An 18,423-nucleotide genomic window follows, 5' to 3' on the forward strand; every position below is an offset into this window, starting at 1 on the left:
TTCCGATTGATTTTCGTCGTGTAGCTACCGCCACAGCTGCTGACCCTGTCCTTGCTACTGTTTTGCGTTTTGTTGCTACGCAATGGCCTTTGTCAAAGTCTCGGATCGAGGATCCGTTGGTTCGCCGATTTTTTGCTCACAAGGAGAGACTTTTTGTTCGACGTGGTGTTTTGTTGTTGCGTTCTGATAATGATCAGTCCAGAGTCGTGGTCCCACGTTCGTTACAGTCCTCTGTTTTACGGCTTCTTCACCAAGGACATTGGGGTATAGTGCGAACGAAACAACTTGCTCGTCAGCACTGTACTTGGTTCGGAATCGATGCTGCGATTACGAATATGTGTTCTTCTTGCATGGCGTGTGCCGAACAACAATCCGCACCGCCGCGGAAAGTCTTTGCATGGCCAAAAGCCACTTCCCCTTGGCAACGCTTGCACATTGATTTTGCTGGTCCATTCTGGAATGCTCGATGGTTGGTTCTGGTCGACGCCTTCAGTAATTTTCCTTTTGTTGTCCGGATGTCTTCCACGACGTCCTCCGCCACCATCCAAGCGTTGTCTGCTATCTTTTGCATTGAAGGTCTTCCGCAGACTATTGTTTCCGACAATGGCCCACAATTCATATCCGCAGAATGTGTCATTCTGCCAGGCCAATGGTATTCAACATCTGACATCCGCGCCGTTTTCGCCTCAGTCAAACGGTGCCGCTGAACGATTGGTCCGGACTTTCAAGTCACAGATGTTAAAGTTGAAAGAGTCGCATTCTCGGGAGGACGCGTTGTTGCTCTTTTTGTCCTCGTATCGCTCTCAGCCCCGAGATGGTCGCTCGCCGGCTGAGTTGCTCCATGGTCGTCCTCATCGAACGTTGATGTCTTTGCTGCATCCGCCGCATCAGGTTCCTGTGCAGCGGCAGACTCCTGCTTTTGCTCCAGGCGACGTTGTATTTTATCGCAACTATCGAGGTTCACGGCGTTGGCTCGCAGGGCGCATTCTTCGCTGCCTCGGCCGCGCGATGTATTTGGTTTTGGGGGCCTCTAGTGAGGTGCGTCGGCATCTCAATCAGCTGCGCCTCTGTCGTCGCACGGGTTCTGCCGCTCCCCGTCTGCTTTCAGCGACGGGGCCGTCCGGTCAGCGCCCTGGGGACCCATCTACTGGCTCGCCTCATCCCCAGGTGTTACCGACGCTGCCTTCCATTTTGCCCCATGGCGACGCGCCGCCGCAGTCGCCGCCGCCTGTTCTCCCGCGGGCGCCGCCCGCATTCGACGCTTCGCTGCAGCCGCAAAGCGCCTCCCTGGGTCACGCGCCGCCGATCGCTTCCCGTGACCAGCTGTCCTCCGCCATGGAACTCCCGCCCGCTCCGGACCACATGACGTCATCGCGCGTCGGCTACCCCGACGCAATGGAGGTCGACCCTTCGGCCCCTCCTGTCTCTTTACGAGCGCATACACCGCATGTTGACGTGCACCCTGGACTAGGTTTTCAGGCGTTTCCTAGCTCCCCTCGGACCAAATGGCCGGGTGCGGGTGGCACAGCCTCGCCTGTTGTTAGGCTCCCCACCTCATCGCATACGTCAACATGGGGTCCTCCCCACGGCGGGCGGAAGCCTTATCTCACGACCGTTCGCCGATTTGCGGGGGAGGAATGTGGTGTCACCGCCAGACACCACACTTGCTAGGTGGTAGCTTAAATCGGCCGCGGTCCATTTAGTACATTTCGGACCCGCGTGTCGCCACTGTGTGATCGCAGACCGAGCGCCACCACAAGGCAGGTCTCGAGATACGGACGAGAACTAGCCCAGTTGTACGACTACATTGCTAGCGACAATACGGACGAAGCCTTCCTCTCATTTGCCGAGAGACAGTTAGAATAGCCTTCTGCTAAGTCCATGGCTACGACCTAGCAAGGCGCCATTAGCCTTACCTACTTTGAGAGTTATAGTATAAATGTCTCCAGAAGAACGCTGTATTCATCCACGAATAAAGTTAAGTATAAAGCAGCTACGTACTTTTCTTGCTACCATTCAATAGTTATCCTGTTCCAGACTTCACGCCCGTCTGCGTTAGATAGCGTGCCTATCGGCCCCCTCAAAATAACACTGTGTCGGCACTTCTGTCGACACATCTGGAATAATGAGTACTTGGTAGAGAGACCATGGACTGTCGACGACAGTGACATCTGTGAGTCAAACACCTTGAACTGAATGAGAGGGGTTTAATGGTGGAGCAGCGTCGATTTAATTATGAAGGTATAATGATACGAACAATAGGGTTATTATTAGTTCTCGGTTTTCTTAAAGGAGAAAGGGTTGTTCAGAACGCTTCTGGAATAATGACAGAGAGATTTGTAAACTGAAATGATTTCGTATGAAGTGAAATGCTAAAGGGGAGACGAAATGCAAGAAAAATTGTTGGGATTTGTAAAGTGAGAAAGATATTGGAAGATGAAAATTGTTCCATTCAAGATGTCAACAGAGTGTAAGTTATTTTAAGTTCGTGTTTTCAGTTTCCAGATTGGAGGCTGCTATTTTTCTTCAGTTTTCAGAGAGTAATATTTCTATAGTGTGGACCGAGTACGTCACTATCTTCAAAAAGCAGCGGGCTTAGCGTCTATTCAATAAATACGCAAGTTGGTCGCAAGTGTGACTTGAATTGTGACAGTGGCGATTTATCAATGCTAATCCCCGCCTCGTAACGTGTGACGTGGGGGACGGGGAAAAAAACTAAATGTGTGTTGTTTTTATAGATTCTGTGGACTGCAGCATGTCAAACACTAAAGTCGCCGCTAAAATTTCAAAAACAGAAAGCTATTTCTCGCGAAACACAGCGCTTAACTTCACTGTTCGTTTCGTTACCAACAGCAAACTCGCCTTATTTACCTACGGTGTTGGCCCAGTATCCAGGCGACCGAATTTTAAAATATTCACTACATGAATACATCGTTCGCGCCACGGGCAAAGTCCGATACACGCGGATTTTGTGCATTGCAGAGAGGGAGAATGAGGTGGACTAAAAGAACATTGGGATGAATAAATACGCGTCAACGTCGGGGTTCTCATCTAGGTTCTAGAAGAAAGGCTCATTTCGCAGTGGTGTGTTTGTGTGGACTGTGTACGCAGGGAGCAGACGCCAGAGGCAGACACGGCCCACCGCAGCCTGAGGAGCGGAAGGAGGAAGAGGAAGAGGAGTGAAGCCCCGGCTGGCCGGATGCTGACATGGGCTGCGAGGCGGGCAAATATTGCGGGGGACCGAGGAAAGGCCGCGCCCGCCAGAGTTGAGCCGCGAGTCGCAGCCAATAACCTGGCCAGGGGGGCAAAGCACTGCACTGCACTGCACCGCTCTGCTCCACACCGTTCCCTAGCTGAGCCCCGCCACGGAGTTCGCCGTCACTGAGCTGGTCGCTGCGCGGATTACTATTCTTCTGCTCGAACAGTCCACGGGTATACTGCCGGTTCATAGTGTCCAACGGGCACAATATTTCGGCGATCAGACATGTCGCCATCGTCAGGTGCGCTGACGAACTGAGCTCCTGAGGGCGGGCAGCCGATTTAAATCCCCTGCCCCCGCGGTCAGCTCTCTTCGCCGTCCACCCCCGCCCGCCGGCGGTCGCGAAGGCGTGGGCGTCGGAATCTGTCGTAGCGTCGATGTGCTTGCGACGTCCGCCCTGGTCGCCAGTTCGTACTTCCTGCTGAGAGTCTTCTTAATTACATTCAATGCCGGGTCCCAAGCCTTGCTGAGATTGTACCCGTAATCTCTGTTGATAAGATCTTCCCTGATGCGAATTTCGATAGCCTCCCTTATAACGCTGTCCCAATATTTAGAGGTCTGAGCCAGAATCTTGGTACGCTCATAATCCATCTCGTGTTTCTCGGACAAACAGTGCTCTGCTACCGCCGAATTATTTGGATATTTCAGTCGAGTATGCCTTTGATGTTCTCGGCAACGATCTTCGATGGTGCGTACTGTTTGTCCGATATGTCTTCCCACACTCACAAGGTATTTGGTATATGCCGGCCTTCCTCAAACTGAGGTCATCTTTCACACTTCCCAGTAATGCCCATGTTTTACTGGGTGGGTAAAAGACGGTTTTAACTCGGTGTTTCTTTAATATACGGCGGATTTTCCCCGATAGTGCACCATTGTACGGAATAAAGGCAGTAGATACCTCTTCTTCCGGGATTTCATCCGTCTCCACAGGATTGTCGATATGCTTCTGTGTGGGCTCTAATCTCTCTGATTTTATCCTCATGGTCTCTTCGCGAGATATACGTAGGAGGGAGCCACATACTGCTTGACTCCTCGGTGAAGGTATGTTCTCGAAACTTTAACAAAACCCCGTACCGAGCTACTGAGCGTCTCTCCTGCAGAGTCTTCCACTGGAGTTTATCTATCATCTCCGTAACGATTTCGCGATTACTAAATGATCCTGTAACGAAGCGTGCTGCTCTCCGTTGGATCTTCTCTATCTCTTCTATGAACCCTATCTGGTACGGATCCCACCCTGCTGAGCAGTATTCAAGCAGTGGCGAACAAGCGTACTGTAACCCACTTCCTTTGTTTTCGCATTGCATTTCCTTAGGATTCTTCCAATGAATCTCAGTCTGGCATCTGCTTTACCGACGATCAGCCGGCCGAAGTGGCCGTGCGGTTAAAGGCGCTGCAGTCTAGAACCGCAAGACCGCTACGGTCGTAGGTTCGAATCCTGCCTCGGGCTTGGATTTTTGTGGTGTCCTTAGGTTAGTTAGGTTTAACTAGTTCTAAGTTCTAGGGGACTAATGACTTCAGCAGTTGAGTCCCATAGTGCTCAGAGCTATTTGAACCATTTTTTACCGACGATCAACTTTATATGATCATTCCATTTTAAATCACTCCTAATGCCTACTCCCAGATAATTTATGGAATTAACTGCTTCCAGTTGCTGACCTGCTATATTGTAGCTAAATGATACGTGATCTTTCTTTCTATGTATTCGCAGCACATTACACTTGTCTACATTGAGATTCAATTGCACCATGCGTCAATTCGCTGCAGATCCTCTTGCATTTCAGTACAATTTTCCGTTGTTACAACCTCTCGATATTCCACAGCATCATCTGCAAAAAGCCTCAGTGAAATCCCGATGTCATCCGCAAGGTCATTTATGTATATTGTGAATAGCAACGGTCCTATGACACTCCCCTGCGGCACACTTGAAATCACTCTTACTTCGGAAGACTTCTCTCCATTGAGAATGACATGCTGCGTTCTGTTATCTAGGAACTCTTCAATCCAATCATACAATTGGTCTGATAGTCCGTATGTTCTTACTTTGTTCATTAAACGACTGTGGGGAACTGTATCGAACGCCTTGCGGAAGTCAAGAAACACGACATCTACCTGTGAACCCGTGTCTATGGCCCTCTGAGTTCGTGGACGAATAGCGCGAGCTGGGTTTCACACGATCGTCTTTTTCGAAACCCATGCTGATTCCTACTGAGTAGATTTCTAGTCTCCAGGAAAGTCTTTATACTCGAACATAATACGTGTTCCAAAATTCTACAACTTATCGACGTTAGATATATAGGTCTATAGTTCTGCACATCTGTTCGACGTCCCTTCTTGAAAACGGGGATGACCTGTGCCCTTTTCCAATCCTTTGGAATGCTACGCTCTTCTAGAGACCTACGGTACACCGCTGCAAGAAGGGGGGCAAGTTCCTTCGCGTACTCTGTGTAAAATCGAACTGGTATCTCATCAGGTCCAGCGGCCTTTCCTGTTTTGAGCGATTTTAATTGTTTCTCTATCCCTTTTCCATAATCCCGATTTGGTACGCAAAAGTGCGAAAAGAAATTATGTCTCTCTCATTGTAGGCTTCCAATCCATGAAGAGGTTTGTCAGTACCTCTCACAATAGCAATTGTTAGCCATGCATTGCCACTGACAACTTCTGTTGTAGTACAAGAAAATTGAATCTTGCAACCAACAAAAGTAATAGGTCCTTGTGAAAACTCTTAAAGCTTTTTGAATAAAAAAAGGTTATTAACATTCTGCGTCTTGAAAAACACATATTTATTTCTCAACATAGTTACCCTGGTGACACAAGGAGCAGCGTGTCCTTCTGTATGAGAGCGCGAGACCCCACAAGCGCTGCGGCATCTGCAGCACCCCGACGCCTCAAGTTCAGTCTGTCGTCGGTCTTCCTCAATACAGTCCCGATCCAGCCACGTCCGTATTCCACCTGTTTCCAAAACCTGAACAACACATTTGAGGACAGCAGTTAGACTGTTATGAAGCAGTGCAAGCAGTGACGAAGTTGCGGCTCCGTCAACGAAGTCAAACATTCTACAGGGATGGTACCATCACTCTGGTCTCGAATTCGAGCTTTCAATTTTCTGAGGGTCTCGTAGCACCTTGCCGAGTGTATGGTGGTGCCTTTCCAAATGCACCACATCTTGAATATCTCAGAACTCTGTGAGCATGACTTTGCCTGCTGGTGCCATGGTCTTAAAGCATTTTGTGGCCGATGATCCTTTGTGGCGAAACTCATCGATGGTCTCTTGTTTGGGACCTAAATGGTGAAAATAGCTTTCATTATGCGTCGCAGTGATGTTAAGAAACCCATCACCATCACGCTCAAAACGTGAAGTAGTTGTTGACAGATGTTTCATGTCAGGAGTGATCATTTGTGGCACGTACCGTGCACACGATTTTCTGTAACACAGTTCTGCAGTGACGGTCTGTACATGTTCTTGTGACGTACCACACCTACCTGAGAGCTGTGTCTGCGTCATCCGACGATTTTCTCTGATGAGTTTATCAACTTGATCCCGATGAATATCCTGGGTCACCGTACACGGTCGCCGGCCGGTGTGGCCGAGCGGTTCTAAGCGCTTCAGCCTGGAACCGTGTGACCTCTACGGTCGCAGGTTCGAATCCTGCCTCGGGCTTGGATGTGTGTGATATCCTTAGGTTAGTTAGGTTTAAGTAGTTCTAAGTTCTTGGGGACTGATGACTCAGAAGTTAAGTCCAATAGTGCTCAGAGCCATTTGAACGTACACGGTCGTCCACTTTGGCCTCTGTCCCTCACGTTGAGGTTAGCACCACCGCTTGCTTCATTATGAGCACAGACAACCCAGTGTCGCACTCTGTTAATGTCGACACAGTCATCACCGGAAACAACTTTTAATCTTCTATGGGTGCCGATAGGAGGCACGTTTTTTACGGTGAGAAACTCGATTGCAACAGGCCGTTTCTCATGCACTTACAGAGTTACGTTACACACCACAATGTTACAAGACACAATTCGAGGTCCTCTAACGACGTGGGGCTATAACGTGCTGCAGCAAAGCGGGAAAGGCGGCCGAGTTATATGCGCATCAAATACTTCGAACGATACCGTCAATAGCATAAAATTAGGAAATACTTCTCAGCATTCCTTCTAATTGTTAGAGCAGTAAGGGGGTCCGACACACGGGTGAAAGGTGACATCACGAACCCTCCACCCAATCACGTAAGACGTTTCTTTGTTTTTTATTAAATGAGAACTAGTAGGACTATGACGCTTTCGTCTTGACATCGTGTCTCTAGAATGTATAGTCTTTCTATTCTCAGGGTGGTCAGAACAGTCTGAAACTGCTGTAAGGGTGTTGCAGTGTAGGTTGTGCTGATAAATAATTGTTAAAAAAAACCAGTTTTACATTCCATCGTTTCCGAATTATTAGCACTGAAGTTAGGACACACCTAATGGTCTATGGGTGGCGCGATGGATTATTAATCAAAACATCCTCGGTATTCGAACACCACCAACGCTTAAATGTTGAATAAAAATCATTAGAATCGACAGCACACCAATATCGGCAACGATAGCTCAGGTATACGTGCCGACGTCGCAAGCCGAAGGTGATGGGATAGGGAAAGTATATGAGGATGCTGAACGGGTAATTAGGTATGTAAATCTGGATGAAAATGTAATAGTCAAGTGTGATTGCAATGCGGTTGTACGGGAGGGAGTACAAGAACGGGTTACAGGACTATATGGGCTCGGTTCTTCTATCACACCAGCCAAGTCTTCGTACAGACATTGCATTCCCCGAAAGTCTATAACATTTTTTTTCTTTTGTGCATTACCTTGTCATAGTACATATGTATCATTTATTTCAACTATTCTTTATTTGTTAATACGTCACATCGTTTCTTCATTCATTTTGCTACTGTTATATATTTTATATTGTACTAATATGAATACTCTGGTTTTATATGCTTTGTAAATCTTTGGTTAGGCTACGAGAAGTACTGTGTCAGAGAGGGAGCGAACGACCTTCGATAGAGAACGTGTGAGTTAGTGTGGTATCGTGGTCGGTTTGCGGGTGGAAAACGTCGCAAAGTTCAGCGTGAAAGACGGTGATACGCGGAGGAACAGTTAATTACAGTACGTCCGCTGTGTTAACAGGAGATCGTGCATTATTAAGTGAACAGTAAAACCTGAGAAGTATATCGAGTGTTTGCGGTGACGATTTTACATACTGTGTGAACTTGTGACAATTAGCCGTGAACCAGACACCATTGTCGTGTGGAGACACTAACTGTTAGAATTGCGTGAAAGTGAACAAACCAAAATGTTAAGTAAAAGAACAGTGCTGTGATTTGATCAAGAAACATTAATTATATCATCCAAACTGTCTTAAAGACGACGACGTAAATTGAACTGATGTTTAACGGACTGTTATAGTGATAAACACACGTCACTGTTTTCCTGTGGCAACACGGTGAAAGAACTGTGAGAAGTATTGGCATTAACCGGCTATATATCGTAAATACTAAAGACATTGCATAATTCTGACCTATCCGCACCGCGTATTAATAAACTTTTAATAATAAAACGTCGCGCGCGCAACGACAACGCACACACTGGAACTATTATTATCACGCCAGTGCTGCCAGCTGATCCGACTGCAACGGAGACGTGGACCACCGCCGTAACTGGAATATTAATGAAACAGGAGGGTCCATCATTATCTTCACGCCACGAACCGGGATTAACTTCACAAATTGTCCGCGTGGACCACCGCTGACGTCATCGCACTGCCTGCAGCAACAGTTAAGACATTAAAAGAAAATTATTACGCTCTCTCTCATTTCAAAATGAAAGACAATTGCAGTTAAATTATCTATTTTAAAATACTGTCATTTTGTTTAGTTCCAATAAATATTCTCTCCATTATTTCGTCTTGTTGACAGTGTCGAAAACCCGCCAAATTAAATTTCAATTAATAATTTTCTTCCAAAATTCTTCTCAGACATTTTGCTCCTCATCATAATATTATTTTAATGTTTGTGTGTAACTTCTTTGGAGAGAGTACATATTTTATTTTTTGTGCAATAAAATTAGCTACCATAAAGTTACGTATATTACCAGCTGATGCTGTCCACCATTACTGATTGAAAACTGACTAATAGTATTTTTGCACCTTTCTTCCCATTGGCTGTCAGCTTCAAAACAAAATTACGTATTTCGTGGGCATCTAGCAGATGCGCGATATCTTTGTAGGCCCCTACAATAATTGTTTTTTAACTTTTGCAGGTTTACTGGAATTATATTGACTTTAATTGTTCATTTGGCCCCAGTTAAAGTGATTTATCGCATCTATATAATAATTGTACTGAATTACCTAATTTATTTATTTTTATTACGTAAACATTGGCATACCACATTTAGATTAAAATTGCACTTTCTGACAAAGACCACGCCAATTTTTTTTTCGTCCATGACTAACAGTAGTAGTGAGATTCCTTATATAGGTCATGTTTTATTATTTAAAAGTTTTTTTTTCAGAAGTAGAGAACCAGTTTCTTTACACCTTCCCCCTCAAAGAGGCCTTCGATGTACTCTGTAAACCTATCCGCCCTCTCCTCTGCATTTAACAGTGGAATTCTCATTGCGCACTTAGTATTATCACACTTGCTTTTAATTTTACGGAAGGTTGTTTGGTTTTCTCTATATGCTAAGTCAGTCTTTCTGACAATCATTTCTTTTTCAATTTATTCATATTTTTCATTCAGTCATTTCGCCTTAGCTTTCCTGTACTTCCTATTTATTTCATTCCTGAGCGATTTGTACTTCTGTATTGCTGAATTTCTGTGAACGTGTTTGTACTGGCTTCTTTCATCGAGCAACTGAAGTATTTCTTCTATTACCCATGGTTTCTTCGGAATGACCTTCTTTGTGCCTATGTTTTTCTTTCCAACTTCTGTCATTGCTCTTTTTTATAGTGTCCATTCGTATTCAACTGAATGCCTGTTTAGAAATTCCTTATCACAGTATCTACAGCCTGAGAGATCTTCGAGGGTATCTTTTCATTGCTTAGTACTTCCGAATCCCAGTTATTTGCGCATTTATTGTTTCTGACTAATCTCTTAAACTTTAGCCTACTCTTCATCACTCCTGAATTGTGATCTGAGTCTATATCTGCTCCTGGGTACGCCTTACAATCCAGTATCTGGTTTCGGAATATCTGGCTGACCAACATGTAATCTAACTGAGAACAACCCTATCGCCAAACTGTTCACAGTAATTCACTCTCTGCCCTGTCTTCTTATTCATAACTAGTCCTAGTCCCGTTACACTACTTTCTGCTGCTGTTGTTGTTACCCTATGACCATCTGACCACAAATGCTTGTCTTCTTTCCATTTCACTTCCCTGACACCCACTACATCTAGACCGAGCCTGTAAAATAACTTAGACAAGAAATCTATGTGGTGCGAAAAGTGACAGTTGATCCAAAATAGTGAAAACTATGAAGTCATTGAAAGAAGTACTAAAAGTAATCCGCTAAATTACACACTAATGTAAAGACTGTCAACTCAGCTAAATACTTAGGGATTGAAATCCGAAAAACTTAAACTGGAACGATCAAATGGATAACGTTGCGAGGAAACCTAAACAAATGCTGTGACCTATGGGCAGAACACATAGAAGGTGCAACAGGTCTACTAAGAAAAAGCCTGCTCTACGCTTGCTCGTTAGCTACTGTAGTATTTCTGCATGCTGTGGGATCCGCATCACGTAGGATTGACGGAAGACATGGAAAAAGTTAAAAAAAGTCAACTCCTTTCGAATTATCGCAAAATGGGGGGGGGGGGGTGATGGTACAGTGGGGGGGGGGGGAGGGGGAGGGAGGCAGTGAGTGGCACGGAATTTACATAGAAGTTGGGCTGGCAGTCATTAAAACAAAGATGGTGTTGAAGAAAGTAATTTATTTCATTTACGGGATGCAACAAGAGAGCGCCAGGCGCGCGAACTTTACAATAATCGACATTTGGACTGGGACAGACGCGGTAGGTCTTTGTCGCCACGAGGCGAAAACTTTGATTATAAACACTTTTTGACTGTTCGGAAATTTAAGATCTTCCGCAATTCTAAGAATGACATACATCCATGTGCATGGTCAGGTCAATTTGCGTACACACTTCCGCCAGATGTGCCACAAAGTCACAAACTAGAAATTATGTGCAGCTATTAATGTCCTCAGGGGATTCACTACTCTAAGTGAATATGTGCCGTAGCGAGCATAGGGCCCCGAGCTGTAGTGGTGCTATTTCTCTTTTAATTTTCTGGACCGCTGCCTACTCTTTTACTATTCTTTGCACCTGTCAAACCAGCTCTTCGACTATCAATCTATCTAGTGAGTAACTAAACAATAACCGGATTTGACTAATTTACCCAAAAGTGATTTCGGAAATTACCATGTGGAGTTACTGTACTTTCAGCAGCATTCATTCGTAGCTTAAACGAAATGTTACCTGTTTATCTTCGTGACAATATTACTTCTTATGTTGACGACATTCTTATCGCTAAACATTCTTGGAGTGAGCACAACAAAATTTTGGATTCATTGTTACGTATCTTTGCAAGAGTTGGCATTACAGTGAACTTAGAAAAATCTGAATTTGGTCGTTCTCAGGTGAAATTTCTCGGTCACATTATTGCTAGAGAAGGTATTCTTCCTGATCCAGAGAACTTAGACGCTATTCGTAATTATGCTGTTCCTAGCACAAAACGTGACGTTCGTAGTTTCCTTGGTGTCTCTAATTTTCCTAGACGCTTTGTTAGTTTGGACGATTTGGCCACACCTCGTTTTTGCGATCTATCTGGAAAGTTCTTTTTAAACGAAAATCGGACATACAGCTACAGCTACTAAAAAATCATTTTCAATCATATTATATTTAATTAAGCCCCCATGCAGTGTTCATTGCGACGCGATATTTTCACGAATTTTCCATCAGCAACTTTCTCCTTCGAATATAAAAATATTTTGGTGCTGATCTACATAGGGAGAAACGATCATTTGAATAAAAAAAGATAAATCACAGCTCGCAATAAAGACTTAAGTGCTTATTTTCACCGCGCACTTTTAGAGAGAGGGACAGCAGAGAAAAATCATACAGGTGATACGATTAACCCTCTGTCAGACACTTAATTATACCTTTCGGAGTAGCCATGTAAAAGTAAATAAATATTTTGATGTGGCTAAATCCAACTACGTTCATTCCAAGAGTAAAACAAGAGGCCACAGAAGCACATGTGGCTAGTGTTGTGACCGCGACCAAAACGGTCGCGGGGTTGCCGAGAACGAAAGCGCGGCAGGACCGAACGGGAGCGGCCCGCAAACAAACAAAACGGACAAACAGGAAGGGACGGATACGAACAACGACTGACGACCGAGCAAGACGCTACGAACAACAACAAGCAAGAAGCAACGGGGTCACAAGCGAAAACCTCACGAATCAACAACGTCCACTCGTACTCGGAAATAAGCAAAGTAAACACGCTGTCTGTAGGCGAGATGTCGATGGACTCACGCGGATATCAAGAGCCTCGCTGAGCGAGAGGCAGGCGTTCAAATACATGATAGGGTACGTCGCTATTGGCCGCTGGGACGACGTGCTCCACCGTGGCGCCCTCACATTTTACGCGGGTAAGGAGCATGTGCAGCCATGTCTTACGGTCCGACGGCTGCAGAGATATCTTGTGGTAATCGAGGTCCATGCAGTCTGGCGTGGATTCGAAACCCACGGCACTCAGTACCAGATCCCTGCCCCCTGAAACTTGGGCGTAGGAGCGGAAACGCCCCTGGTTGGCAGATGGGAGAAGACCCAGACTCGTCAAGCACCATTGGCGAGGAGGAAGAGACGTCCGATGTGTCAATGAAGGCCGACCCAGAGACCAGGGCAGCAGAGAGAGACGCCGATCCACCTGGGGATGGGGAGGGCCGGCGGCAGGCTCTCGGGGAGGCAGCAAACAGGGGGCAGTGGCGGCTACTCAAGGTCCATGTCTGTACTTGAAGGAGGCAGCAGAGGAGGAGGAGGCGGTGGCGTTAGTCCGACGGGGGTAAGCGGGTGGAGCTGGTTATGATGGCGGCGCTCCAATCCTTTCGACGTCTGCACTGACGTCACACGCCGCCCATGGACTGCGCCTGGCTCCTGTACACGCATTCTCACACGACCACACCAGGGGCCCCGGCCGGGGTGGCCGAGCGGTTCTGGGCGCTACAGTCTGGAACCGCGCTACCGCTACGACGGCAGTTTCGAATCCTACCTAGGGCATGGATGTGTATGATGTCCTTAGGTTAGTTAGGTTTAAGTAGTTTTAAGTTCTAGGGGACTGATGACCTCAGAAGTTAAGTCCCATGGTGCTCAGAGCCATTTGAACCATTTGAACACCAGGGGCATAACAATGAGAGGGCTGGAAGCGGGGGCAGCATCACCCAATGAAGCAGGGTCCGCAGCCCGCAGCTGTCATCCATGGAGGAGTTCTGCCGGACTATATCCATCAATTGGTGTGTTATGATAGGTGCTCAAGAACAGGGTGAGGGCTGACATGATGGGAGCTGTTGTTTAAATGTGTGGAGAAGCCTCTCCGCTGCACTATTGGAGGAAGGGTGGAATGGCACTCTATGGACATATTTGATACCGTTGGCCTGACAGAAGTCGTGGAAGGAGCGATGCCATGAATTGGGTCCCATTATCAGAGACCAATGTATGAGGCTGGCCCTCAATAGCGAGAACCTGGGCTGGGGCCATGAGTGTGGCCTCCGTGGTGGTGGACGCCATGCAGACGACATATGTGTATTTGGAGTAGGCACCAATGATAAGTAACCACATGGACCCCAAAAACTGGCCTGCAAAATCTAGATGGATACAATCCCCGGGACAGCGAGGCACAGGCCATGGTGCGAACGACTAAGGGGGTCTTGCCTGGTAACATACACACACAGTGCACCTGTAGACTAGGCAATCAATATTGCAATCGATGCCAGGCCAATATACGTGCCAGTAAGCCAAAAATTTCATGTAGGACATACCCCAGTGCCTGCGGTGTAACAAACCCAAGCACTTGATGCCACAAATCCAGAAAGATGACCACCAGATGAGCATCTCACTCCGTGGCACACAGAAGGACATCATCGACCATGGAGAGCTTGTGGGACAGGTGACGCCAGTGGCTGAAGGCGGCCCACATCCGCGAGTAATATAGGAGGGCATCTGTGGACCACTTAGCAGAGAACCTGCCACGAGATAGGGTCATGGCGTGTAGCCATAGCAATGTGAGCAACCATAAGAGGCTGACCTTCTAACGCATCCCGGCTGGCGGAATCAGTGTGAAAGCAGAGGACCTCCTGTTGGTCAAACGCAGGATCGGGGCCTGCTGGGAGATGTGACAAAGCGCCCACGTTAGCATGGTTGGCGGTGGGCTTATACCAGATGGTGTCAGCGTAATTTCGTAAAAATAACGCCCAGCGCTGGAGTCGTTGAGCTGTCTGCTCTGGAAGGTGAAAGTGGGGTCCGAAAAGCATAACTAAGAGTTTGTGGTCCGTTAGGAGAGTGAACTTTGCCCCAAAGAGATAGGTGTGAAATTTCTGGACGGCGAACACGATCTCCAGGGCCTTCTTTTCAATCTGGGAGTAGTTAAGTTGTGCCGGTGTCAACGTCTTAGATGCAAAGGTGATGCACTGTTCTGAGCCATCAGCATTCTAATGTGTGAGAACGGCAACATTGCCCTATGCCGTCGCATTAGCCGCCACAACCAAGGGGCGTTCCAGAGAGGAGTAAGGTAAGGGGCGGACTCCAGCATGCCTTTAAACGAAGAAATGCCTGGCCACTGGCAGGAGTCCAATCAAAAGGCACCCCTTTGCGATGCAAGTGATTGACGGCTTGAGCAACGGAGGCAGACTGGGGTAAGAAGTTTAAGTAATAAGTAACCTTGCCCAAAATCACCTGGAGTTCAGATAAGTCCTTGGGATGAGGAAGGGCCTCAATGGCCGCGACATTACGACCTGAATGGAGAATGCCATCTTTGCTAAGCCAGTGGCCTAAGTATTCCACATCTTCTTGCAGAAAACAACACTCGTCCAACCGACAGCGTAAACCTGCAGTTTGCAGAGCGTGAAATAAGGCACTGAGGCTGTGCAAATGTTCCTGGTGGGAACGCCCAGTGGCCAAGACGTCATCCAGAAAATTCACGCAGGTGGGGACAGGCTGCATAAACTGCTCCATAGTGGCTATCTGCTCCTCGTCATTATAATACAAAGGAACAATTGTATGAATGTTATCAGCAGAGGTCTTTGGTGTTTGATAAGAAACTGGTATATACAGGATCATTACAATTAAAGGTAAACTTTCAAATCGCTGTAGAAATAACAGCACTGGTCAGAATGACGTCAAATTGCAACGGAATATTTTCAGAGAAGGGTGGAAACGTAAGGCATCAGAATCAGAAATAGTTCCAAAAGTAGCAATAGATGGCTCTGTAAGCATCATAATTTAATAGTGGTCGGCTACAAATAAATGAATCATACAACAATGCCTAAGGTGTACGTTTGACGTTAAACATACTGTACTACTCAGTGTGCTTGGCTGTACATGTGTGATACTGTTAGTTACGTAAGCCGTCCATCACGGAAGGTCATATCACATCGGATGGGAGAAATCGGTTTTTAACTGTCCTGAAGCTAAAAACCGCATAAAAATCGTCAGCCACATAGGTTTTTAGTTGTCCTGAGGCCAAAAACCGCATAAAAAGCATCAGTCACTTCGGTTTTTAATTGCCTTGAGGCCAAAACGGCACAAAAAGCATCAATCAAAACCAAATGGAATTATTAATTTCGGTGTAACTAGCGCAAAACTGGTTCACTATGCTGTCCACCGTTTTCGACAACAAGTTGAAATCGAGAAACAGCATGTTCCACAACTGATCGAAGTGTTTCCAGGGTCACGTTCAGAATGTGTTGCGCAATGCGTGCCTTCAATGCAACTAAGTTTGCAATCGGTACACTGAACACATCTTCCAGATTGCCCCACAGCCAGAAGTCACACTGATTTAGATCAGGTGATCTGGACGACCAGGCTGTAGGGAAGCATTTCCGAAATGGCACTTCAGCAGCTGCTTAACTGGATTTGCAATGTGGGGAGGTGCCACCTTGCATAAAAATTATCCCATCCACACATCCACGCTTTTGGAACGCTGGAATGACGTGATTGCGCAAAAGACACTCATATCAATTACCAGTGGCAGTATAAGTAACAGGGCTGGAAGCACCTGTCTCCTCGAACAAATATGGCCCTATGACAAATGATTCCGTAAACCCGCACCACACTGTGACCTTTTCGGGATGAAGTGATGCTAGTTTATTTGTGTATGGATTTTCCGTTGCCCATATTCGACAATTCTGTGTATTGACATATCCTGTCAGATGGAAGTGGGCTTCGTATGTCCACAAAATCTTCCACGGCCAATCGTTGTTTACCTCCATGCGGGCAAGAAATTCTAAAGGAAAGGTCTCTCTTGCTGGCAGGTCAACAGGAAGCAACTCGTGCACATGGGTAATTTTGAATGGATAGCAAAGAAGGATGTTTCGTAGGATTTTACGCATCATGCTTACGGGTATATCCAAAGTTCGGGGAATTCTCCGTGCACTACACGTTGGCACACCTCCACTCGTCTCCTCCTGCACTGCCGTGGCCATTGCTTCCACTGACATCGAATCAATTCGTTTCCTCCCTCTACCAGGTTGCACGCCAAAAGAACCTGTCTTTTCGATTTTCCAAATGATTTTCTCCAGACCCACGGCAGTCATCGGACCAACGCCTCTTTTCAAGTCGTACAGTACGAGGAACTTCCGCAGAGCGACGTGCACACAGTCATCATTCTTGTAATATAGCCTTACAAGCAGAGCGCGATCCTGCATTGAGACAGCCTTTACGAACGTCACAAACGCGAAAGGAGGAAAAGCAATGTACCAGGTGTGTTTATATCAACTTCAGTGGGTTGCGCGCATGACTGGTGTTTACATTTACGTATTCTGACACCTACAGCGCCATTTTTGGTCAATTTTCACACAATTTTTTCTTCTGCATACGTTTTCCCCCTTCTCCGATAATATTCCGTTGCAGTTTGATGTCATTCTGACGAGTGGTGTTATTTCTACAGTGTTTTGAAAACTTAACCTTAATTATAACCTCCTTGTGTATTAAAGAAAATAAGATAAAAGTTACTCCATTGGCCACTTTACGTCAGTACGTATGTATCAACTAGACATATTTTCAACGCCTGCAAGCCGCAGAGCAGCCTTCATTGTCTAATGGTTCACTGAAGTAATTATATACCACTAGCCATTAAAATTGATACACCACAAAGATGACGTGCTACAGGCGCGAAATTTAACCGACAGGCAGAAGATGCTGTGATATGCAAATGGTTAGCTTTACTGATTAGCTTTACAGAGCATTCACACAAGTTTGGCGACGATGGTGACACCTACAACGATCTGACATGAGGAAAGTTTCCAACCGATTTCTCATACACAAACAGCAGTTGACCGGCGTTGCCTGGTGAAACGTTGTTGCGATGCCTCGTGTAAGGAGGAGAAATGGGTACCATCACGTTTCCGACTTTGATAAAGGTCGGATTGTAGCCTATCACTATTACGGTTTATCGTATCGCGATATTGCTGCCTGCGTTGGTCGAGCTCCAATGACGGTTAGCAGAATATGGAATTGGTGGGTTCAGGAGGGTAATACGGAACGCCGTGCTGGATCCCAACGGCCTCGTTTCACTAGCAGTCGAGATGACAGGCATTTTATCCGCATGGCTGTAACGGATCGTGCAGCCACATCTCGATCCCCGAGTCAATACACCGGGACGTTTCCTAGACAACAACCGTCTGCACGAACAGTTCGACGATGTTTGCAGCAGCATGGACTATCAGCTCGGAGACCATGGCTACGGTTACCCTTGACGCGGTATCACAAACAGGAGCGCCTGCGATGGTGTACTCGACGACGAACCTGGGTGCACGAATGGCAAAACGTCATTTTTTCGGATGAATCAAGGTTTTGTTTACTGCATCATGATGGTCGCATCCGTGTTTGGCGACATCGCGGTGAACGCACATTGG

The sequence above is a fragment of the Schistocerca piceifrons genome, chromosome 2 (genome assembly GCF_021461385.2).
Source record: "Schistocerca piceifrons isolate TAMUIC-IGC-003096 chromosome 2, iqSchPice1.1, whole genome shotgun sequence".
NCBI lineage: Eukaryota > Metazoa > Arthropoda > Insecta > Orthoptera > Acrididae > Schistocerca > Schistocerca piceifrons.